At 39.6% G+C, this 27270-nt stretch overlaps 1 protein-coding gene across 1 annotated transcript in view; it reads right to left on the bottom strand.

Annotated features, from left to right (window-relative positions):
- LOC136863217 (dynein axonemal light chain 4) overlaps nt 1-27270 on the bottom strand; it is a 122990-nt gene that overhangs the window by 26761 nt on the left and 68959 nt on the right. The window lies entirely within an intron of this gene.

The following is a 27270-nucleotide window of genomic DNA, read 5'->3' as shown; positions in this document are numbered from 1 at the left end:
TGTCAGGTTGATGTATATCTCTATTATATTGAATGATAAGATTGTTATGAATCTGATTAACGTTTTTGAAAATATAAACAGCAGCATTGAACTTGATCTCTAATTCCAGAGGTAGTATCCTAGTCTGATCATAAATAATTTTAGTTGGTGTTAAATATGGTGCTCCTAACAAATTTCTAATGGCAATATTCTGTAGAACATTCAGTGGTTTCAAATCTGTTTTACACCTGTGACCCCAAATGATATTCATATTTGTTATGTGAGAATGTATGAAAGAATAATACAAGGATGTCTGTCCAGAAACTGATAGGACTCCTTTGAGTTGCCTGAACACACCAGTAATTGGAGCAATCTTATCATATAAACTAGAAATATGCTGTTTCCAACTTAAGTTATTATCTACTGTTAAGCCCACGAAATTCACTTTGTTTACTTGCTGAATAATATTGTTTCCAATTAGTACCTGGTTAGAAATAGACAGGGTTGCTCTAGGTTTATGAAATATCATAAATGCTGTCTTTTTGGTGTTTAGTGATAACTTTTTTAACATCAGCCATCTATTTAGAAGTTTAAGGTCTGCGATTCAAGTCAAAGATAAAATGATCAACAGTATCACTGACATAAAAAAATGTTAATATCATCAGCATACAGCAATGCAGTACAATGAAGAGATCATTGATATATATTAAAAAACATAAAATATATATATTAAAAATAGAATAGGCCCTAAAATTGATCCCTGAGGCACTCCACAACTGATTAGTAGGTTATTGCTATCAGTTCTATTTGCTGAACAGTACTGGGTATGCTCATACAGATAGCTTTTAAACCAATTCAATACAATCCCTCTTATCATGATACACTCAAGTTTATTTAATAGGACTGAATGCTCTACTGTATCGAAAGCTTCTTGTAAATCAATAAAAAATTCAGAAGAAAGTTTATTATTGTGTTGGGCTTCTTCAGTTTTAGTAATGTCAACAGCAGCACAAAGTGTCATGGATGATTTCCAAAAACCATACTGATGCTTCTATAATACATTATTTTTCTCTAACAAGGGAACATCGGCAATGGTTAAGTCTCCGATTGCAATGAAATTTGGAAAACACATTGAGGTACACGTAAAAAAGATGTCAGCATCAATTTAGGGCGTTAACTAAGGGGCTTAAAAGTTGCGACATTTCAAGTTTGGTGCGAACAGCGATGAATACCTACTGGCCAATGCTAAGCCGGAACACTGCCTGCCTAGTGCCACACCTCTGCAACTCCTCCCCTATCCTCTCCTTCTGGTTCGCCGCCACACGTTTCCCTTCTCCCCATACCTGCCCGTCTCCTTAGCTGTTGAACGAGACTGGCACTATACTTTGATTCTTTTCGTACTACAATTATTGAAATCCTTTAAATAACGTTCCTTTTCACATATAATGATAATAAATAACCTAAATTAATATACCCATATTTTATTCAAATGTTATACTTTCGTTCCTGCTAATTCCAGCAAGTTGACACATTCATGGGTACAGCCCCGAGTTAAGCACCATCGGGTGTGGTCAAACGTGGGATGGGGTACCGTGTCCGACCTACGCTTAAATGATTATTTACTTCTGCAACCACCTTAAAGCTGTCGGTAGTGTCCTTTAGAATGGACATACATATGAAATTAATTAAATTAAATCACCCACCATTACACAACGTTAAATATATTTTTATTTAAAGAAATTACGTGCCCAGGTAGAGGATCTCAATGAATGAAATGAGATTTGGTACCTCGGGATACAAAATCCTGGTTACAAGTCCAGACCTTCTTTTTATATCTTTAAAATAGCTCTGAAAAATAAAATTAAAATAATTAATATATGAGGCGGTCTGTTCCAAAACTCGTCTTATCCATCATAATTGATTTTTCAGGAAAAGCGAAAAACCTGTAATTTTCAAAATATAAGTCCCACTTGTTTAAATGTATTACGACGCGTTCAAGTCCAATGTCATAGGGTTGTATTACTGAAGAATTATAAATATAATTAGTAGAACGTCAATAAATTACATTTGTATTTTGGATAAGACAAGTTTTGGAGCACACAAAAAAATTCAAAATATATTACCTCACACAACTTATTTTAAAACAAGAAAAATGAAAAAATTGAGAATATAATGTAATAAAACTCACCAGTACACTCATGCACCTTTTTGCTACCAGTATAATGATATTCACAAATAAATTAAACACAGCAGTGTGATTTATCATATTTACATCCTATCCATAGTATTTGGAGAGAATTCTTCCCTTTATAGGCTACACTGCACTCACAATAGAAGTAACTTGAACAATAAAACATAACTTTGTTGTTAATCAAACTCTCAAATCTGTTCCCTCCTCTTGAGTTCCATCACAAAGAACTTCTGTTTCTTCAGCAAGATTGTTTTCATCTACAGAAATTGAGGTGAACAGATTCTTATAAAAAGAAAGCAACTTATTCCTATCCCAATCCATTCCAAAATACTTTTCAAGCAAACTTTTTACGTCCTTTACTTTGGCGGGATTCAAGTTTACTCCTGGCAATAATTCAGGTGGCATTAGCATATCTCGCAGGCGTTTTCCCTTTTTCATTACGGATTTTCCTAAACCGATGTCTGAGTTGTAATGAGTTTCTCCCCATAAAGGTGACATTTCTCAGTGAGTCTCTGCTAATAACAAATCGTTTCACTGAAGAAAATTCAAAGTGCCAAGATGCAGGCATTTTCATCATATTTTCAGAAACCATTTTCCAATTGTTCACGAGCAGTCTCTGCAAACTTGAAGACTTCAGCATGTTTGCTAAAGATGTCTTCATATTCTGCTGGATTACAGATTATAGGGCATTTCCGTCTCTCTCTCTCTCTCTCTCTCTCTCTCTCTCTCTCGACTTGAGCAAATACCCTGTCAGAGGGCAGAAATGAGTGGCCTGTCATAGGAAAGACTAATTCAACACTTTCTATATTAGGCGGAGCTGTGTGTGTCAAGAAATATGAGCACATTCCAATCATTGTAGAATTGCGGTTCTGTCCTCCGCAGCCATCCGCACGAATTCGTATAGTAGTGAAGTTTGACAAATCAGTTTGTGATAATCGATGGTAAACTGCAGATGACGTTTCATTAGACCCCTTGTTGAATTCATGCTCCATCCATGTGTATGTAAAAACATTCTCCTTTGTCAACTTGGCATGTGAGGTACCCCTCACAATGGTAAAATTATAGGTGTACAATTGGCGACTGTAATAGGCAATTTGATCTGGAACTTTTCGATTCACAAGATTCTTTTGGCAGTCAAATGAAAATATTGCCATGCTGTCCCTTTCTTCTTGGAGCTTTTTGAAAAAAGCTGCAGCCCTTAGTTTCATATTCTGCTGGATTACAGATTATAGGGCATTTCCGTATCTCTCTCTCTCTCTCTCTCTCTCGACTTGAGCAAATACCCTGTCAGAGGGCAGAAATCAGTGATACGTTTGAACTTTCAAGTTTAATTTTCTCCTTGAGCTCTATGCACTTTGAGCAAGCGTCAGTAACTGGTGTTCCAAATCCTATGTTGTAGCAACGCGTAAAAATTTCACAGAAGAACCACCGCTTCACCCTGAGTTCTTCAGGTGATTTCATGTTATACATTTCGTAAAGCTTAGCGATGCTTAAATTTCCGGGTAGATACTGCCTGACCAGTGACTTTCCGCGGCAACAGTGACTTTCACAATACTGCAAACCTTCAATGAAACGTTGCACGGAGTGCCTCTTTTCAGTGTACTCTGGTTTGATCCTAGCTACTCCCCTCTTTTCTGTTGGAAGTTTCCCTGTTGTGAAGTGATTTCTGGCAATCCTCTGAACCTGATCTTTGCTGACATGCAATACATTCAAGAATGACTTTTGGCAGCCCTGAATGTGAAACTGTTCTGTATTAGCAAGTTTTATATACCTTCCACAACAAGAGCAATATTTTCTATCATCTTAATACACTCTATTCACAGCAAAAAACTGCATGAAAGACTAACACAGTTCAAGAACAACTCAAAGAGTGGAAAGACTGGCATAAAACGCGGGTAAATTGTAGTGTGAGTCACGTGCTGAAATTATCCATTCCTATTGGTTGATTGTATATGGCGAGTTTTGGAACGACAAGCGCAGTGGATAAGGCGAGTTATGGAACAATAGCCTAAGTTTGGTGACAGATTTCTATGGGAAAAGGCGAGTTTTGGTGCTTAATTTTGTGATAGAACTATCACAAACATCATCAAGAAGGCAATGCTACCTCTAACTCATTTTTTTTTTTTTTTTTTAATGGATAGGACAAGTTTTGGAACGGACCGCCTCATGTGTTGTCATATGTATATTCGTTGACAGAAACAACGGAAAACACAAATGTTTGTTTAAAAAACAAACGAGAGAGTTATCGGTATCAACGTATCAGACGGCGTCCGCCTCCGTAGCGTAACGGTTAGTGTTATTAGCTGCCATCCTCGGGGGCATGGGTTCGATTCCCAGTACTGCCAGAAATTTAAGAATGGCAGGAGGGCTGGTCTGTGGTTGAAATGGTACATGCTGCTCACCTCCATTGGGGGTGTGCCTGAAAAGAGCTGCACCACCTTGGGATGAGGACACGAGTTTACTCTTTTTATATCAGACGGTCCAATGTTGAAAACTAAAATTTCACATGCAGCGCAAAAGATCACGCTTCAATCTACGTTATTACGGCCTATGTCACGCAGAGTGACATCACCCCGTGAGCATGAAAACCTATTATAAAGCAGTTGACTGCTTAACACTCACCCTCAATCATGTCATAAACCTGGAGTTCGCAAAGGTTCAGCGGACCTTCTTCACCATGCCTTCCGTGATTTGCTTGAAGATGAAAAATAATTTTTGACACGCTCAGTGACATCACGCTTAAGGAATCGTCACAAACATTTTTATAAACCTTTCAGAAAAAGTAAACTGACAAATACAATGTGCGAATTACAAAGGAGAGCTATGAGGAAGGCTGATAAAGTATGCAAAGTACAGCGTCGGTCCCGTTCAACAGCTAAGCAGACGGGCAGGCGTGGGGAGAAGGGAATGTGCCGTGGTGAAACAGAAAGAGGGGGGTGGGAAGGATGTGCAGAGGTGTGGCACTAGGGAGGTAGTGTGCCGACTTAGCATTGGCCAGTAGGTATTCACTGTTGTTCGCGCAGAACTTGAATGTCGCAACTTTTAGGCTCCTTAGTTAATGCCCTAATGAATGTCGGCACCCAAAATTGATGCTGACATCTTTTTTACGTGTACTTCAATGTGTTTTCCAAGTTTCATCGCAATTGGAGACTTAACCATTGCCGATGTTCCCTTGTAACTAGGTATATAATCTCTCTGCCATATATTTCTCCAATATTTTGGAAATAACAGATAAAATTGAGATGGGTCAGTAATTCGATGGATCTGAGATGCAGCCTCCTTTAAAGATTGGGTTGATTCTAGTAACTTTACATTTCTCAGGCACGGATCGATTTTCAAAAGAATAGTTAATAAAATCTGCAATTGCAAGACTGTGTATGTTTAGTTTTCTTCAAAAATGTGTTTGTTAAGCCATCCTTTGTTAGATTACTTTTTAAACTATTAATGATTTTCTACTTCACGTGGAGTCAAAGGGGCTATGAACATCGAATTTCCAATATAATTTTGTACAGGTAACAGGTTTCTAGGCAAATTTTCTTTGGTAATAATTTTGGCAAGTTTTGGACCTACATTAAAAAAATATCTATTAAATGTGTCCCGAATTTCATCATGTTTAATCTGTGTTCCTTCAATATTTAGTTCATCAATTCCCTGATTTTTTTGAGAGGTGTCCATACCTGAGCTTGTTAATATCATGTTAATTCTTTCCAGAACAGTCTTGGCTTACTTGTTGTGGAGTGTAATATATCTTGATAGTATTTTACCTTCACCTTCCGTTTCTGTGTAGTAATACAATTTCTCAGCCTATTAAATTCATATACTATGGTAATTGTCCATTTTGAGGATATTTCTTTTTATGAGAATATAAAATATCCCTTTTGTGAATGAGAGTCATTAAAGTTTCATCAATCCAACGTACATGAATTTTATACCTTGTTTCATATTTACGACAGATCTTTACCTCTTTAGTGTAATTGGTTATTCCTTCTTTGAGATAATTCAAAAGTTTCTCATAACACTTATCAATACTGCCTTCCGGAAGGAATTGTTTCCGAGAAATGAAATCATTAAGGTTATTATAATCCAGTAGATTATTATTATTATTATTATTGTTACATGCCAGCCCCGTGGTAGCTCCTTTTGTTACTTCCAGGAAGGGTTCGGTGCCTGGGCTGAGGGCAACAGAGGTGTTGGCTGTCGCTAGTGTCCCACCGAGGTCTGGACGAGGAACGGTTGTTGGGGTGTCGGAGAATCCAGTGATTAAATGGGCTGGAGACGACAGAATGGGAGACGACAGAATGGAAGATGTGTACTATCTGAGAGTACTGTGTTGCTTGTGTATTTATATGAACTGAGGATTGCCGTGAGTAAGCGAGGAAACCCGCTACCATGAGTGCAAGGATAAATGGAACTGTGTTAATGTTCGCTGTTTTGAGTATCGATCTGCTGTTGAATGCTGTTTAGTTGTTTGCTGAATGTGACTGAATTACTGGACTGTCTGCGGAGTCAAACCAACGAACAGTCGCCGTGTGTCGAGTGGCCCGTAGCCCTGTGTTCAGATCCAGCGGTCTACACCGCCTGCTGTGCCATAAGGAAGAGCAATTTCTAAACACACAGTAATTAGTAAGTGTGGCCATTCATAGCTGGTTAAAGAGAATTTTAAAATTCGTAAGTGAACAAACCGGTTTGCACATGTCTTTATCAGTTTATGGCATAAGACTCACAAGTCTTGGACTTGTAGAAAATATGGACTTACAGACAGTATAATTTTAATACAGTTTTATGTTGTTAATATGGTTTTAAATTGTGATCAATTTGACGTAGATAAACTTATATGATTGTCAATTTTTTCACGAACTTATATCAGCTGATGATGGCGCAGAGGGGCGTCAAAACTAGTTCTGATTGAAATACATGTTGTAATTACATCTAAGCAACAATTTTTATGTATTGAATAAGGTGGACCCAAATTATAATACAAGTTGTAATCTTGGTTCAATACGGACAAACAGTGAGGTTTATTAATTTAACGGAAGCCAAAGTGCAGGATGAAGGTGGCACATCTAGACCAACGGGCGCCATACCAAAGAACAGCTGAGAAGGTACGTGATCGGGACGACCAGCTCTCACAGGGGCACATACGTGCCAGCACCGTGGTAGCTCTTTTCGGTACTTCCAGGAAGGGGCTAGTGACTCACAAAGGACCTGGGATCTCCCAACCGGCTTGTAGGGTGGGGCCAGCCTTTCCGTGTATTGCTCTCATCGGCTGGCTTACCTGTGAGTTTCTTGGAGATTCAACGGGAATGTTCTGCCTCGAGTCACCTCGCAAGAATTCTGGCTCAAATAATCTGAGCTATAAAAAGGGAGGCTAGCTGTAGACAGTCAGTCGCAGTTGGGCTCCGTGGTAGAGTCACGGTCAGCGATGGACTCCGTGGTGAAGTCAGTGAGAGACTCAGTGTATTAGGGTTCGGTGGCTGGGCTGAGGGCGACAGAGGTGTTGGGTGTTGCTAGTGTCCCACTGAGGTCTGAACAAGGAACGGTTGTTGTGGTGTCAGAGAATCCAGTGAGTAGGTGGGCTGGAGACGATGCAATGGAAGACTTGTACTACCTGAGAGTACTGTGTGCTTGTGTATTTATGTGGACTAAGGATCGCTGTGAGTCAGCGAGGAAACCCGCTACTGTGAGTGCGAGGATAAATGGACCTGTGTTAATGTTCGTTGTTGTATCATCCTGCTGTTGAATACTGTTGAGCTGTTTAGTTGTTTGCTGCATGTGACTGTGAGAATTACTGGACTGTCTGTGGAGTCGAACCAATGAACAGTCGCCGTGTGTCGAGTGGCCTGTAGCCTTGTGTTCAGATCCAGTGGTCTACACACAGCTGCTGTATTAGGAGACTGGACTTGTGGAAGTGAAAGTAAGGATTAAGTGTCACCAGGTAGAGCAATGGGCTGGACCTCTTGCTGCGCCATAAGGAAGTGCAATTTGTAAATAGACAGTAACTAGTAAGTGTGGCGATTCATAGCTGGTTAATGAGAATTGTGTGCATGTGTATACCGAGTGGTTCCCCAGCCCCTATTTTTTTTTCGGAAGTAGTTAACCCAACTAACACGTATCATAGTCATCCAAAAAACATTAGTACCTGCTTCTTTATGGCCTTAGTACAATCATATTGTTTATATAATGTTCGCGAATATGGTAGATATCATTAACGGCAGTTTTATTTCTATTACTTAAACTATAATGAATGTGGAAAACAATCACAGCTGTGAATAACACTCTCTTACGTTTAGACAAGAAGTTTCTATAAGGACTACAACGTGCTAGCTATGCACCACGGCTTGCGGTAGCTAAGGTGGCTAAACAACGCATCACTGCTGTTGCATTACCCAAGCTGTGTGGTGATAGGTTCGAATCACAGGCTAGTAGACTTTTCTTTTTTTATTAACGCCGTTTACAGTGACTGTAATACGGCTTCATATCATCTTCTTCCGAAGAGTGAATCTTTATTTGATACTGAAAAAGACTGTTTTTAACCTATGTTACATAACCAGGTTGGACTACAATAACGTACAACGGGTGATTGTTTGATCCGCCCTGTCAATATATTTTGAATAATTTATACGTACATGTTTCGGGAGCCTTAACTCCCTTCGTCAGCGTATTTACATCAAAATCTACCTTACCTAAGTTTCAAGATATAACATCTTATCACATTAACATTCAGCATTGTCCTTTCTAACCTCAATTCTAGATACTATATGTACACTTTGCATTTTTGCATAATAATGCCTGTTGTACCCGGCACGTAAGGCATGGAACATTTTAATTACACTCTTGAATCATCCATTCATTCCTCCTGTCCTTTGCGCTCATACACGTGTATCATCATCCTGGATGGATCCACTAGCTGTAATAATACCAATATAAATGGTCCGTTATTGGACATTATAAATTTTCCAGCTAGCTCATTCTTGGTTGCCAGCGTTTCGCCCTCGTGTGCTAGGGTGGGCTCATCAGTTGGTACCTAGCACACCTACCAATACGCTGGCTAGTGCATACCGTGGAGGCCACTGCGTAGGCTAACTGGAGCCACCGGCAGTGCCAATGCACTAAGAGACTTTGTCTCATCACTAAAAATTGATGCCTGCTTGGCCATCATATGATATAGATGTTGATTCCCATAGGGAATCTGAAATACTTGTCCTGAATGAGCAAATTTATAATACCAATATAAATGGTCCATTATTGGACATTATAAATTTTCCAGCTAGCTCATTCTTGGTTGCCAGCGTTTCGCCCTCGTGTGCTAGGGTGGGCTCATCAGTTGGTACCTAGCACACCTACCAATACGCTGGCTAGTGCATACCGTGGAAGCCACTGCGTAGGCTAACTGGAGCCACCGGCAGTGCCAATGCACTAAGAGACTTTGTCTCATCACTAAAAATGAGCTAGCTGGAAAATTTATAATGTCCAATAACGGACCATTTATATTGGTATTATAAATTTGCTCATTCAGGACAAGTATTTCAGATTCCCTATGGGAATCAACATCTATATCATATGATGGCCAAGCAGGCATCAATTTTTAGTGATGAGACAAAGTCTCTTAGTGCATTGGCACTGCCGGTGGCTCCAGTTAGCCTACGCAGTGGCCTCCACGGTATGCACTAGCCAGCGTATTGGTAGGTGTGCTAGGTACCAACTGATGAGCCCACCCTAGCACACGAGGGCGAAACGCTGGCAACCAAGAATGAGCTAGCTGGAAAATTTATAATGTCCAATAACGGACCATTTATATTGGTATTATAAATTTGCTCATTCAGGACAAGTATTTCAGATTCCCTATGGGAATCAACATCTATATCCACTAGCTGTGTCGACCACTGATGAAATGTTACTTGTCACTAACTTACGTCCAATTTGATATCCTTGAAAGTTATAACCCTTTGTTGCACTGAATATGGTCATCATTGTAATATATTTTTTTAAATTTTATGTTTTAGCCATGCATGTGCCGTCAGGGCAGATGACATTTGCTCGATTGTTGCAGGACCGGAGTTTTTGAATCAGAGCGGAACAAACCTCCCGTTGTGTTTCTTCAAATGCTCCTCTAGTACTATAAAAAGGAAAAGAATAAGAAAGAAAAGTTATTTTACCTAGTTAAAATAAAAAATCAGATTCTATGTGATATAAAATACTTGGACTTACATAAAATGATAAAGCGGAGGAAAAACCATCCGCTTGTCGGCCAGCCATTATGGCGTGTTGTCGGGGGGTGTTGGGGCAAGGTCTGTCTAGACTGACCTTGTGTTGGGGTAAGTATGTGCCTGTCATCTGTTTCCCTTACAGGAATTCAACTACGTAGCAGAAAATAGTGCACATAATTAGCGCTAGTGTTGAAGAGCATCATTACTGCCAGCAGTCACATTAAACTGCCAAATTCCAATTGATGTCTTTTCCCAAATACATCAATATTTACTAAACATCTGTTCATTTGCCTTCTTTGAAATAATTACTTTCTTGAGAGAAAATTAACTTAAAAATCACAGAGGCAAAGAGTAGCGGAAATGTAATACCAAAGGGAACGCTAATTGCCTAGCCACAGGAGTTCTTAAAATTAAGTTACCAACATTGCGAACATACATCCCTAAAGTTTACTCTGTTTTTCAAGTGTGATGCTAGTGCTTACAACAGTTTGCAATAGTTACCATAATTCGTAATATTATTGTACGCTGTGCAAGCGTGTGAGTGTTTTTCTGCACTGTTGTGCCGTTCAGAAACTTAATTTTTAGGACATAAAGAAGTTACAATATTTTCTCCATATGTGCATTTTTGTGCACTGTAGTTGCGTCCATAATTTTTGTTCCCAGGAAAGGTAAGGAGCTACATAATGAGTTTGAATAGTGATATGATACTTCAGAAGACAAACTTTTCTTCTCTCTCTCTCTCTCTCTCTTGAGCGTAAACTTAAGATTAAGATTAAGAATGCCGGACGCCCAATGCCTGATCTTGATATAACGAGACATCCTAAAAGTAAAAGTAATGAAATCGTGCGTAAATTCAGAATGGATTTATACCGTATAAAAGAATCGAGTGGATCTGTGGGTGCGAAATTACTAACATGTTGATTTGTTTTCCTTTTTTTATGATTCATGAGTGATGAAAGCGAAGGGACTTGGACCAAAGTCGGAGTGGTAGATATAGGATATTTGTCCAAAAAAAATAAAGAAACACAGAAGTTCTAAATCTCATATGCTTGCCCAGTTACAATTCGATCTCCTGGAAGACACGATAACTGTCAGTAATTTGACTGTGCTTATAGGCAGTCTGTGGAAAGAGACAACGACCATGTACGGAAAATTCGTTATATGCTGTGTAAAGTTCTGTGGCGCGTTTGAGATGGCATTGCGTGGGCATGACAAAACAAGTGAATCATCGAATCCTGGCATATTTTGAGGCCTCATCAATTTTAGTTCTGAAACTGACGTTGCATTAAGAGACCATCTGTCCAAAGCTACTGTTTTCAAAGGCACCTCAAAAGACATTCAGAATGATTTGCTTTCGTGCATGTATGAAATCTGTCGTGAGAAAAAAAAAAAAAAAAAAAAACACAGCGCACTTCATTTCGGTAATCGCAGATGAGACCACCGATATATCAACTACAGCATAATTTGTTATCATTCTTCCCAACGGTAAGCCAGTTGAAAGATTCTGGGGTTTCCTCTACCTTCTAGTCATGATGCTAAGACAATAGCAGAGTGTTTAAAATTTTCTTTGAGCGAAGTTGTGGATAATAGAGATAAGTGGATTTCACAAGGTTACGATGGAGCAAATGTAATGAGTGGTCACCATTCAGGGTGCAAGTTCTCATCAGGGAAGATTTTAGGCATGCACATTATGTGCACCGTTATGCCCATTCTCTGAACTTGGTCCTGGCACAGGTGACACGGGGGTGGGGAGATACTGAGGGGGGATTTTTCCTTCTGTTGAACCCCCGGTGATGAAAGTCATGCGCCGCCACATGCATGGCTAAAACAAATTTTTTATATATTACAACGATGACCATATTCAGTGCAACAAAGGGTTATAACTTCCAACGATATCAAATTGGACATAAGATAGTAGCTTCATAGTGTCAACACAATACAAGCAGTGACAAGTAACATTTCATCAGTGGTCAACACAGCTAGTGGATCCATCCAGGATGATAATACACGTGTATGAGCGCAAAGGACAGGAGGAATGATTGGATGATTCAAGAGTGTTATTAAAATGTTCCATGCCTTACGTGTCGGGTACAACAGGCATTATTATGCAAAAATGCAAAGTGTACATATAGTATCTAGAGCTGAGGTTAGAAAGGACAATGCTGAATGTTAATGTGATAAGATGTTATATCTTGAAACTTAGGTAAGGTAGATTTTGATGTAAATACGCTGACGAAGGGAGTTAAGGCTCCTGAAACATGTACGTATAAATTATTCAAAATATATTGACAGGGCAGACCAAACAATCACCCGTTATACGTTATTGTTATTACGAATCAATACAGACCAATTAAGGACCAATATGGTCAAGTTTGTCGAGGTTGGACTACGGCATGATGGTCTGTAGGTAGGAAGTATGGTACCCTGCATATTCAGAGTAACAAGTGTTCTAAATATTGACCACTTTACAGTGTTCATTAACTTTTTAATTTGACCGTAATTTTTCCTTAAATTAACAACAATTCAATGTACTCTTCATAGGAATACATCGTGAAGAAATGAATAAGTGCTGTGATATGACTTGGTAGTTATGGATTATTATTTGTGTGCTTTGGACTCGGTAGGTTATGGATTCGAATACCATGCTGGCTGTCCTGAAAATGGTTTTCCTCGTCTCCCATTCTCACCACCAGGCGAATGCCAGGACGGTACCTTAATAAAAAACCAAGGCTGATTTCCTTCCCAATCCTTTCTCCACCCATCCTTAAGGGAAAGAAGCCAAATCAGAGTGCACCCCTTAAAACAAACAGCAAAAAAATATTGATTATTATTATATCCCTGCTAAAATGGAGCACCTCTGCTGTTCAAAAAATTTGCATTATGCTGGATTCAAACCACTATGCTGCCAATACACATCTGCTCCATCACTTAATCGATTCAACCACAAAGTCAGCTTACATGATGCTTGCTGGAGGCTTAGTATTTAAGTACGGCCGTTCCACCTCAAAAGTTAACATACATGTCAAATTCTTCAATGAAGATTTACAGTGTGCATTTAACTTCCTTACGTTACAGAGCATGTGGCATAACCTATTCATTCCATGGTATTAAGGGTAACTGTATTATTTCAAGGCGCAATAAATCACATGTTTGCAGAATGGTCCTTAATGTTTGGCATGGAATTGTGCATAGTACGAAGGCCATCCGGAAATTGGTACCCGTTTGCGCAATAAAGACACAGGAGTAAATATTAACAAATATACACATTTTTATTGGAAAGAGCATACTTTACACTACTTCTCCACATAATCTCCAAGCAAATTTAGGCATCTGTCATAACGTGGGACAAGTTTTTCTACTCCAGCGTCATAGTCCTCCGCCACCAGCGTATTGAGATACATAGTCACAGCTCATTTAAGTTCTTCATCGCTGTCAAATCTTTTTCCCACCAGAAAGTCTTTAAACTTTGTAAAGAGATGAAAACCCAAAGGGGCCAAGTCCGAGCTATACAGGGGACGGTCGAAGGTTTCCCACTTGAACTGCTGCAAAAGTTGTTGGGTTATCGCACCTGCATGAGGCCTGGCATTGTCATGAAGGAGAATGACGCCTGTAGACAATAGACCTCGCCGTCGGTTTTGTATTGCCTGGCGTGATTTCTTAAAAGTTTCACAATACGCATTAGCATTAATTGTGTCTCCACGGGCCATAAAATCAATGAACAGTATACCTCGGCGATCCCAGAAAACAGTTGCCATGAGTTTCCTGGTGGACAGAACTGTCTTGAATTTTTTTTGTTTGGTTGGTGAATGAGCATGATGCCACTCCATTGACTGTTGTTTACTCTCAGGTGATGCATAACAAACCCATGTTTCGTCCCCAGTAATGATGCGAGTCAAGAAAGAGTCTCCTTCATCGGAATAACGTCCCAGAAACGTCAGTGCTGCAGCCATACGCTTGGTTTTGTGCTCCTCTGTAAGCAGACAAGGGACCCACCTCGCACAGATTTTTGAATAATGCAGAGGGTCTTTGACAATTTCATGAACAATTGCTCGAGACACATTAGTAAAATGTTCACAGAGTTCATCAATTGTGACGCGCCGATCGTTCCTCACGCATTCATCTACTGCGCTCAGCAGTTGGTCTGTAATGACAGATGGTCTCCCTGAATGCTCCTTGTCGTTTGTATTCCCCCTCCCCAGGTTGAAGTTGCGACACCAACGCCAAACGGACTCATCCATCACATTGTCTCCATACACCTCCGTTAATTGGCGATGAATATCACAAGGTCGAATGTTTTGTGCATTAAGAAATTTAATCACATCCCTCACTTCACAACTGGCGGGGTTCTCAATTTGTTTAAACATTTTAAACGATCAGAGACACAACAGGCAGACAAGCCACTGACGCGGTCTAACCTTTCCCAGCGGTTACCCGAGTCATCAGCGCTTCATGCGGCGCTGAAGGGTACTACTTTCCGGATGGCCTTCGTAGTTTTTCCTTTGCAAGGTCCATGGATCTATTTACAGTGATGACACACAGGTAGGGAAGAGCCTTATTGCCCACGAGGAGAAATTTCAAGTTGTTTGGTGTTCATAAAACTAAATTATAAGGATCTTTATGTTTTATGTATTATTTGGGTTGCCTGTCTCTGAAAAAATAAGGGGCTAGTGAACCACCCGGTGTGTGTGTGTGTGTGTGTGTGTGTGCGCGCGTGTGTGTGTGCATGTGTGCGTGCGTGCATGCGTGCGCATTTATTGGGTCATCCTGAAATAAATTAGAGTAATGAAACAGATGGAGTTTTATTTGTTATTATTATTATTATTATTATTATTGGATTTGGTAACATTACTTCGAGAGTTAAATATATTAAAAACTAACATATTATTATCACGAATAACTGACTTTATATTGTATATTTTGTATTTAAAACACTGTTGGTTAACAAGGCAAATGATCAATTAATGAGGCAGATTCCTCCATTTGTCTTGTAGGATACTTAATATTACAAGAGGACAGTCCGTTCTCTTATTAAAATGAGTTTGAGAAATTTAATGAAACAGGTTTTGAAGAGCATGAAATGTAGTATAATTTTCAATCAAGAAGATTGCTAAGAAATGAGATTACAACAATGTTGCAACTATAAACAATAATGCATTTATTGTGAAAAAATGTCCAGATTCAGCGTTTCAATAGTGTGTGTGGTATATTTTGAAACATTCTGGCATATACAATGCCATACTGCACACAGAAAACCCCCAGCCTGTCTCTATATTTGTACTGCTTTCCTTGTTGCGGACTCTCCTTTGTCGGCACAGACCATGCACAATGACATAGGCTGTTGCTCCGATTTGGGGTCACCGTCATTGTCATCCTCAATATAAAAAAAAAATATGTAAAATTATATATCACATTATGACTTATTAGAAGGGCTCAGAACTTGAAGACCTATAAATTGCTTTTAAAAAAAGACCTGTAAAAATACCTAAAAAATCCAAAAACTGATAGGATGTAAAAATTTTATCCAAATTCATTCATAATTTTATTTTCAATTACATATTAAATGAAGGAATATAATATTTTCAAATGCAAAATTCTGGTGGTATGCAACATACAATGCAAAAATAGGCCTATATGAGTGAAATAATACTTCTTTCAAATATTAATATATTTTTAGATTAACATAATTTTTAAAACAAGATTTCTGTCTTTGTTAAAGAAAGTAATTGCAGAATTTAGAATAAAATAATTTTTCCACCTAGAATTAATTCAGCAAATCCGCAATGGGCATCGTGGAGAAAGAAATTGAAATTAGTATAACTGGAAGCATATTTGTCTTAACCACACTAGGATTACAGAAATTGGAATTCGGAAACCTTACCTCAGTTGGCTTTGCAGTATATCACAATAGGCACCTCTATGTTCTTAGGTGTAAAGGATAGTCAGCTTTTAGACAACACGTTGCAAGACATCTAGAAACTTCTCTCCACATGAACAGATGTTCATACTTGAAGCAAGTGAGATCTTCCTCTTCAAGAAACACTCGCATCAAAATTGTTTCCTTTCAATATTTCACTTATCTTGCACATAATTTGATACCCCTGGGTTTTTTCAAGCATTACTTTCATTTTTTCATTTCACTTCCATTTTCATTTCATCTCTTACTGCAGAAAAGATGTTTAAGAGATGGTCGATGAACTAATGATGATTCGAACTTAGAATGGGCAGTACAAATGTAGTCAAAAGAAGGTGAGGAAAAAAAAGCCGTTAAAACCTAAAACAAAGGACCTATAAGAAAAAGACAACGAAAAAGATTTTAAAAAAAGGACAAACCCCACCATTTTCTGGCCTACAATGACCCAGAATGAACATATTATGTTGACCTCGTCTTCAGACACTCGAGGAAAAAAAACCTTTTCCTCAACTTCCGAGCCCTACTTATAAGACTGCATTTCACTGTTTTGATGGAATTATGAATTAAAATACCCATGTAAAAAGTTAAAGAATTGGTTAAGTTATATTACTTGCAGCTTACTTTATGATCTATTTAGGCTTACATCAAAATCTGGATCCACATCAAAATTATCCGCCTCTCCTGAACCAGAATTTTAAAAGAAAGGTTCTTCTAATATTTCCAATATATCAGAATCCCAGAAAACATTTTCTATATTTTAGCTCAAATAAACACAGCATCAAATAACACAATGTATAACAGCAACAGCTTGGTCAACTGGCAGCAATCTTCAATCGACTGCTTTATTACCATAACAAAGCGCGAGGTAGCAGCACCGATCATGCAGGCACGTAAGTTGATGAGTGATATCTGTGGAAAGTGTCTACGAAGCTGCAGCCCAAGAAATTAATGTGTTATATTTTGTATACAATAAAATACATGAGCCCAGAGTCGGTTCCTGGCTTGGGCCACTCGCACATTGCGAAGTTGGGCTGGTGCTTGAAAGTGTTAATGTTGTTATCAACTTTTTTCATGTTATTATTATTATTATTATTATTATTTATTTTCCACCAATTGTAGGTACAATTTATGGATGGTGAATGGAGAAAGGGCATAGCCCCACATACACGAAAGTGCCCCCATCACCACTTAAAATTACAATATTCAAATATACAATTACCTTCTACAGTACATAGTGTGCTTATATACAGTTACCGTATTTACAGGCATATTTACATACTACTCACAAGACATGGTCAACATTCAAGTAATTCGACACACACACACACACACACACTCTCTCTCTCTCTCTCCCTCTCTCGAATCCGCACTTATACTTTAGCTAGGCCGACTCACTCATACCCACATACATTACAGTCTCACTCACTCGGGATCACATAAACTTTCATCCATCCTCTCGCTCATACTGAAAATTCACACAGTAGAAAAATTATATTATGTACGGAAGGTTTCGTTATATATACATCCTTTTTACCTCTTTACAAAATTTCTCTGGAGGTACTTCTTTCATCTGTGGTGGGAGTTCATTCCACAGCCGAGCAGAATGATTAAAGAAGCCACTTTGATATGATACTGTTCTTGCAAATGGAGGGAAAAGGGACACACCTCGATCTCTTTGAGCGGAACGATAGTTAAGCTGTAAACGGTTGAAAGGGTTTATATGAATGTTACCTGTGAGGGATTTTCTCAGGAAAGCAATATCTAATTGTTTACAGAGGGATGTTATGGAGGGCAGTTACCTGGCTGTATTTAAATGACCGTGTTGAGTAATTAGTCGTTCTGCTCGGCGTTGAACTCTCTCTAGTTTCGTCATGTTCTCCACTGTAGTAGGGTGCCAGGAAGGAAGCCCGTACAACAGAATTGGCCATACTAATGACAAATAGGCTGTCTTAACTGCTTTCTTCCTGGCTCCCAGTAGAGATCTGCAGATGAATCCCAGGACTCTGTATGTTTTGCACCATATTTTCTCTACATGCTTATTCCATTTTAAATTGCTGCAAATGTGAATGCCAAGCAATTTTATTGAGGTGCAGGGCATCAAGTTTTTACCACATAGTGAAATTTGGTGTTGTAACTGTGATCTTGCTCTCGTTAAGTGTATATATTTACATTTATATACATTTATAGTCATTCTATTTATTTGGCACCACAGAGCCACATTATCCAGATCTGACTGTAGCTTATTTACGTCGTTCTCATTGCGTATGGCTCTGTAAATGATGGTGTCATCAGCAAACTGTGCCATAGAAGACGATACACAACCTGGCAGATCCAGCGTAAATATCGTGTACAGAAGCGGTCCTATCACACTACCTTGAATCACGCCCGAGGTGACTAGGGTTTGTTCTGACCTAGCCCCACTGAACACAACGCTCTGCGTCCGACCTACCAGGAATGATCGAAACCATGCCAGCAGTTTGCCTTGAATGCCATACTTGTTAAGTTTTAACAACAGTCGTTGATGAGGTACTTGATCAAAGGCCTTACTCCAGTCGAGAGTTACGCAATCCACTTGGGATATATTAAACTGGTCCAGGGAATGTTGCCACTCATCAATTACTATTGTTAAAAGTGTAGTACATGATTTCCCAGGGAGGAATCCATGTTGGTTGTTATTCAAGAAGTTTCTCTCATTCAGAAAATCCAGCACATGTTTAACAATTAGGCATTCCATGCATTTACATAAGCCAGATGTAATTGAGACTGGGCGATACAGTAAAACCTCGTTAATTCGAAGTCGTTGGGACTCAAAAATCGGACTTCGAATTACGTGATTTTGAATTAAACGCCAATTCGGAGTTCAGAAATAACAACCCTTGCCGCGTTACAAAATATTCTAAGGCCCGTTACTGCATGCAGTTAACCTTGATTCACAGTTTATACCCTTCAAATGCCATGAAAAAAGAACTATTTCCAAAATGTATCCAAAAAAGGTGCATTTACAGTATTCAAATAATGCACTTGCATATCTCACTGGCAAATATCACCTCACGCAACGAAAGAAAGAAAAAAAAAGCACGATTCAAAGACGAGGAGAAATCTATGCTGGCTCCCATGTGCAAGTGCTTTATTCATCGGAGTACTATACTGTATGCATTTTATTTACACAAAGTACCCGATGCCCTTAAAATCAAACTTTCCTATGACTCTATCCTTGTACGATTTCCTGCCATGGCACTTCTCCCGTACTTCAGAAATGTAAACACTTGGCGCGTCACAAAGTATTCTATAAGACCCATTAATACATGCAATCACCTCGATTCACAGCTTAAACCTTTCCAATGCCATGGAAAAACTATTTCCGAAATGTATCCAACAAGGTGCATTTACAATGTTCAAATAATGCACTTGGATAAATCACTGACGAACATAACCTCATGCAACGAAAGAAAAAAAAAAAAAATCACACAATTCAAAGACGAGGATAAATTATGCTGGTTCCCCTGTGCAAATGCATTATTTTTTGAATATCTGTACTGTTTGCATTTTTAGATGCTTTGTAATGGCATGGAAAGTACCCGACGCCCTTAAAACATTGTAGCTTATCGAACTTTTCTATGACGAGGAGATAAATTTTCTCGCTTCCATGTGCATTGCAATTGCAACGCACTACAGTGACCCCCATCCCCACCCTTGTACGATTCCCCGGCTGGCACTTTCTCCTTTAAAACCATAAGACCGTTTGGGCTCGCATTAAAATAAAGCAATGCAGTTTCATCGGCAATGACAGTATTGTTCGGTGCCTACGAATTTATTATATGAGCCACGCTTTTTCGTCAACTGTCGGCATCGAATTAAAAGTCTGAATTTCGGTAATGGGGCCAACATTGTACTTCGAATTATGAATTATCCGTACTTCGAATTAAACAATTTAAATAACATGCAAAACTGTATCTCATGTTTCCGGGAACGAGAGCTTCTTCGAATTACGTGGGATTTTGAATTAACCGATTTCGAATTATCGAGGTTCTACTGTAGTTGTCTACATTTTCCCTGTCACCGTCTTTGAATACTGGAACGACATTTGCTTTCTTCCATTCTTTTGGCACAGTCCCACTATTCACTGAAATGTTCAATATTGCACAAAGAGAAGGTGCTAATGCTTCTGCACAGCGATGGAGAATTCTGGCCGGCACGTTATCTGGGCCGCTCGCAGCATGAGGTCTAGCTCTCCGAAGACTTGTTGCGACCTCGTTAGCAGTGAAGTACAAGCTAGTTAGGGGTGGAAACGGAAGGGTTGTCCTTGTAGTGAACATGTCTTCATCCTTGTCAGCCGTGGTGAAATTATTTTTAAATTTACTGTTAAACGTGTCTGCTATCTCTTGGGGAGAGGAAACTGATAGTCCATTGTACTTGAAAACGGATGGAGCACTGTTGCCGCTTTTGTTTCTGATGAAAGCCCATAGCTCTTTACTATTGGAACTAAGGCTGTGGATATATGAACTGTAGGCATCACGGATTAATGATTTGAGTTTGTTCCTAGCCAGTCTGTACTTCTCCCACCTACTGTCAGTTGGGTTTTCCTTCCATTTCCTGTATAAACAATTTCACTTTCGAATACCCGATGTTATCTCTTTAGTGATCCATGGAGTTTTTCGCTTATTAGAGATGGAAACTTTCGGCACAACTTGATCGACACATTCAAAAAATACTTTTTTCCAGTTTTCCCAGATCTCGTTGATATTTATATCGCTGGTGAAGGTCGTGAGGGGAATAGGAAGATTTTTTGATAGAAGAAAGGAAAGATTGTTCCAGTTAGTGCGGGAAGAATTATATATTGTTCTGGAGTGGAGTTTTGGGGAGGGTTTTCTGTAGGTCAAAGTTGTAATTATAGCTTGGTGATCACAAAATCCTGGTATTACGTCCAGGGACTGGACTGATGATGGAGAGTTAGTAAGGAACAGGTCTAGTGTGGAAACGGGAATTTTGAGTAATACAAGTTGCTTCGAACACTAACTGATGGAGAAAAATGTCGTAGAAGGTAGAGAGAAAACTATTTGCAAGAGGATTGTTTGGTACTGGGGCGGCATTTCTAGACCAAGTAATTTCCAGATTGAAATCACCGGCAATATAAATTGTGTCGTAATTATTCTGCACTTGTTGGACACGCTCCAGAGAGGAGAGCAATGCATCGTTCATTGTTTGCGAGTACTTCGGTGCACGATACACTGATCCGATTAGGAATTTATTATTACCGCACGTAATTTCCACCCACACGGCTTCAGCTGTTGTCTCCAACTCGGGATGCCTACTTGGATTACACTCTGGTTTTAATAATAATAATGTTATTTGTTTTACATCCCACTAACTACATGTTTACGGTTTTCGGAGACGCCGAGGTGCCGGAATTTAGTCCCGCAGGAGTTCTTTTTACGTGCCAGTAAATCTACCGACACGAGGCTGACGTATTTGAGCACCTTCAAATACCACCGGACTGAGCCAGGATCGAACCGGCCTTAACCGTCTGAGCCACTCAGCCCGGCACACTCTGGTTTTGCAGCAATAAGTACTCCACCTCCTGTGGTTAGGGTCCGGTCCTTACGGAACAAGACAAAAGAATCTGGTAGCACTTCTGAGTTATTAATTGTGTCTGAAAGCCATGTTTCACTGATATACACAATAGAGGGATCTAGGCTTGAGAGCGAAGCGAGAATATATTCTTTTCTACCTGGACGTAAAATGCTGCGTGCGTTAAACGCAAAGAGAGTTAGATTATTATTTACATATTTACAGTTGTAGCTATTTACAGAGTCACTGGTAACGTCACTGGTATTGGAAAAGAAAGAGTTCGTTAGTGGCGGCATTTCGCATTGCCAGCAAGTCCACGTTCTTCCCCCCTTCTTTAATTTCCTGTATTCTGATGTAGAAATTTGTGCACATGTCCTGAGACTACTTGACGGACAACTGTTACAGTTCACAAATAGTTGGTTACGACGCCCACTGCTTTCACATACTGTACAATGCTGGGGTCCGGGGTTCAATTTAACGTCTCCAATTAACGCGAGAGTTAGGCACCACAGTGGCTGCCCAGCGATCAGAAGTCTGACAACTCTGCCTTCTCCATAACGACGCGGCCGCCCTAATGCCAGCAGCCCGAGACTTTCACTGCCACACCAAGTGAGACACTTAAGAGAACATTTCTCAATTACCAACAGTTTTTCCAGTATATGGATCTTCTTTAAATCACCACAAGACTCATCCGAATGCACTGTTACACTTTTCGCGTAGGTCACGGCACTTTTTACCAACAATACTATAATTAATGCACGGAGAACACTTGTAACCTCCGGCATGCACGCCGCCATCTTTGTTGTGTTCAGCAGAGGCAGTTCACGGGTAACCTCTATGAGGCTGATCTTTGATGCTTGTGTTTTCATCTTTGAAATTGTTCACCGATCATCTAACACTGCTAACACCAGTGTACACATCTCCCTGGGCACACTGAAGTTTGTGGTGAATTTCAGCAGCAAGAATTTCCTCTTTAACTAGTAATTCAATGAAAGCATGCCGTCAAAACACAACATCACTGTCAGTCATTTTGCAATACTCATATGACCTCACATAATCAAAGCTAAAGACTTCAAAATACCTTGGTACATTGTGTGAAGTCTTTAGATTGAGATGATGCAGTTGGTTGTACTGTATCAAAGGATTCTGATTTAAAAATTTTGCTCATTAATTTTTGTTTCCATTACTGCTGAGTGGTAAAAAAAAAAAAAAAAATTAATGCTGAAATCATTCGGGACTTCTTAAGTTCAGCCAAATGAGAATGGAAAAATTTAGTATGATGTGATGAGATATGAGTGTACATGTCAAAATCGTTCTTAAGATTAAAGGTGGATGCAAAAATTGCTCACAAATGAAAATGCTACAGATTGAAACAATATTATTTAATAAAAGTTTGACCTCCTTGGTCAAACCATTTTTATTTGATGAAAATGAAATAGCATATGGCTTTTAGTGCCGAGAGATCCCAGAACGAGTTTGCCTCGCCAGGTGCAGGTCTTTTGATTTGACGCACGTAGGCGACCTGCGCATCGTGATGAGGATGAAATGAGGATGAAGACAACACATACACCCAGCCCCCGTGCAAGGGAAATTAACCAATGACGGTTAAAATTCCCAACCCTGCCGGGAATCGAACCCGGGACCCCTGTGACCAAAGGCCAGCATGCAAACCTTTTAGCCATGGAGCCGTACATTTTTTAAAATGGTAAATCAGTACTCAAGAGAAGCAGTAAGAATTGAAAGGCAAAAATGATATGGATGTTGCACCACAACAATGCACCCATGGTGTGGGTTTCTGTAGTCAAGTCCTAGTTTGTAATCCACAGACAATGGCAGAGTGACCTAGCAAATGGTCCTGAGTCGGGATACCTGCTGCTATGGAACAGAAGTGGGCATCTCACTCACATTCTGAGACATGGCCCTCCTTGTGCTCACGTGGCTAGGACAGTACAATCCACCAGTGCTCTCTGAAGTGTTAGAGTAGACACACTCACTTTGACTATGTGTAAGCAGCCAGGATCCTACTTGAAAGAAATTTACCAAGGTCAGAATATTTTAAGAAAGCCTCAGACCGATGGGACTGGCCACCGCTTGATAGGCTACTACTTAGTATCTCCTCCTCAATATCTCCCCTACCAGAACATCATTAATGCCTAATATGCCTTTGTTTACTTGGCCAGTTCTACTTCCATTTACACCATTAATGCAGATAGAACCCCATCAAATTCCATTTCTGATGATGATAATGATGATGATGATGATGTTTGTTGTGTAAGGGGCCTAATAGCTAGGTCATCGGCTCCTAATGGTATGAGGTGCAACAAAATGAAACAATAATTAGAACTTCAAAATGTATCCACTGACTAGAATCTAAAACAGATGATGGAAAAAATGAAACCAAAACCATCAGTAGATCCGATTCACAATGCCTTATTTTCTGGGATGATGCTTGTGGTCCAAAGGGGTCTAAAATCCATTGCCGGCCCCTCATAATAGTACTAATCACTGGTAAAGAAGAACCATGATGTTTCTCCTACAGTAGTACTAATTACAGGTGATGAAAAATCATGGTGTTTCTCGCATGGTGGTACTAATCACAGGTAATATAGACCCAGGGTGTTCCACACATAACGGTAGTACTCTCAAGCAACACAGACCCATAAGTGTACTACTCACAAGCAACGTAGACCCATAGTGTTCCTCACATAGGGGTACTAATCACAGGTGCCACCTGAATCCAGGGTGTTCCTCATATAGTGGTATTAATCACAGGCCATGTATATTCATAGTGTTGCTCATATAGTGATACTCATCACAGGCTAGGTATACTCATGGTATTGTTCACATAGTGGTAATAATCATAGGCATTGTAGACCTACAGTGTACCATACATTATGGCACCACCCACAGGCAACACAGACCCAGAGTGTTACTCATGCAGCAGTACTAATCAAAAGTAACATAGACTCATGGTGTTCCTCACATAGTGGTATGAATCACAGGCAATGCAGACCCACGGTGTTGCTCATATAGTGGTACTAATCACAGGTAAAGCCCAAACCCATGGTGTTTCTCACATAATGGTACAAATCACAGGTAACGCAGACCTGTGGTGTTCCTCACATAGTGGTACTAATCACAGGCAATGTAAACCCATGGTGTTCCGCATATAGTGGTACTAATCATGTATATTGCAAACCCATAGTGACCAACCCACGATGATACTAATCACAGACTCATGGTGTTCCTCATATAGTGGTATTAATTGCAAGTCGACCCACAGTGTTCCTTGCGTGATGGTACTAGTCACAGGTAATCACATCATCCCTTGTTCACCCCTTTTAGTTGCCTCTTACGACAGGCAGGGGATACCGTAGGTGTATTCTCCACCCGCATCCCCCACCCACAGAGGGTAATTCCATTTCGTTTTCATGCCAATGCCTCATTTATTTCTACTTTTTCTTTACTTTTTATATCATTTTTCTTAGTTCATACAGATTAAGAATGTGCAAATTAAACAGAGGCTGTACAATAAACTCGCTATCATCCCGTCTTGACATGTGTGGCTTGACAAATCTTTACTTTCTCATTATGTTTATAACCATTGCTGCAGTTATGATAAATGGAGGGAGAGTGTCACTGTTCATGTTTCACAACAACAACAAAAACCAAGGTTGACAGTAAACATGTTTGTTATGACATAGTTTGTATTTAACTCCGTGCACTTCCAAACAGTAAGTCTGCATGGATAAAGATAAAACATATACACAATAAGCAAAAGGTAAAAATAAGGTATTAATGCACCTACTGTTGTGGAAAAAAGTATAGACACCCAAGTTAATATGTTAATAAAACTTTTATCCTTTGTCCGACATAGAAACAAACTACACAAAATTTAGATTATTTTAGTCTACGTTTAATTATGTGGGATAGAAATTTTTATCGTACCCAGTTAAAATTTTAATGCAGGTTGAACAAAATAAGTGCCGGTATTTTTTCAATTTCTAATGGAGTGCTCACTCTGAAAATTCATAACTTTAAATGTATTGATCTGATCATTACCAAACTTTAAAACAGGGTGTTTCTAAAAGAATATACGTATTACAAAGTATTATTTTGTCCAAACTATCGATCGCTGTACCTCGGCTCGGCTATTGGAGAAAAGAATACATAGTCTAGTTTATATTAATAGCTGCTAGATGTCAGTTGTCTTCCGTTTTGCTTGGTAACCGTCATATGTTTAAAATGGCTACTCCGCAACAGAAGTCATTTTGTGTTCTCGAGTTTGCGAAGTGCAATTCCGTTATTACAGTGCAAAGACGTTTCAGGTTGAGGTACAAAAGTGATCCTCCAAATGGGTGGAACATTCGCAGATGGTATCGACAGTTTGTAGATACAGGATGTGTATGTAAAGGAAAGTGTCCTGGCCGCCCTCGTGTTCCTGAAGAAAATGTTGCAAAAATTGAAACTGCTTTCCAACGTAGTCCTTCAAAATCAACTCATCGTGCCAGTCGGGAGTTACAACTGCCTACAACAACAATTTGGCGTGTTTCGAGACGTCTGTTGGTTATGAAACCGTACAAGTTACAGCTGCTACAAGCTCTGCGTCCTGATGACAAACGCAAACGTGTGGCATTTTGTAACAAGACTCTTGATGCTATTGACAATGATAACACTTTCACACAACGCATCGTGTTCAGTGATGAAGCGACTTTCCATGTTAGTGGTCAGGTGAACAAACACAATGTTCAAATTTGGGGCCTACAGAAACCACATGCAGTCATTGAACATGTACGAAATTCGCCCAAAGTCAATGTGTTTTGTGCGATATCCCGATCATCTGTTTACGGCCCATTCTTCTTTGATGGAAACATGGTTAATGGTCAGCAGTATCTCGCTATGTTACAAAACTGGTTGTTTCCGAGGCTGCACAAAGACATCTTCATTTTTCAACAAGACCGGGGCATCCCCTCACTGGAGTCGCCAAGTGCGTGAATATCTGAATGAAACTCTACCGAACCGTTGGATTGGTCGTCAAGGAGCTGGCGACTTAGCATGTCACAGCTGGGCTCCACTGGCACCAGATTTGACACCCTGTGACTTCTTCCTGTGGGGTTTCGTTAAAGACAACGTTTATGTACCATCACTCCCACAGAACCTGGAAGAGTTGAAGAACCGGATCCGTACTGCCATAACATCAGTGACGAAGGACATGCTTGCCCGAGTATGGGAGGAATTTGAGTATCAATGTGATATTGTTCGTGTCACTGATGGAGGACATATTGAACATCTGTAATCTGAACTTGAGAGGTTCACAAATATGTGTGTAAAGTTTCATATTCGTATGTCTTACAGTTTAATAAATATATGCATTTGAAATACGTATATTCTTTCTGAAACACCCTGTATGTTTT

Source organism: Anabrus simplex, chromosome 2, assembly GCF_040414725.1.
Source record: "Anabrus simplex isolate iqAnaSimp1 chromosome 2, ASM4041472v1, whole genome shotgun sequence".
NCBI lineage: Eukaryota > Metazoa > Arthropoda > Insecta > Orthoptera > Tettigoniidae > Anabrus > Anabrus simplex.
This window is presented reverse-complemented; position numbering and strand designations above follow the sequence as displayed.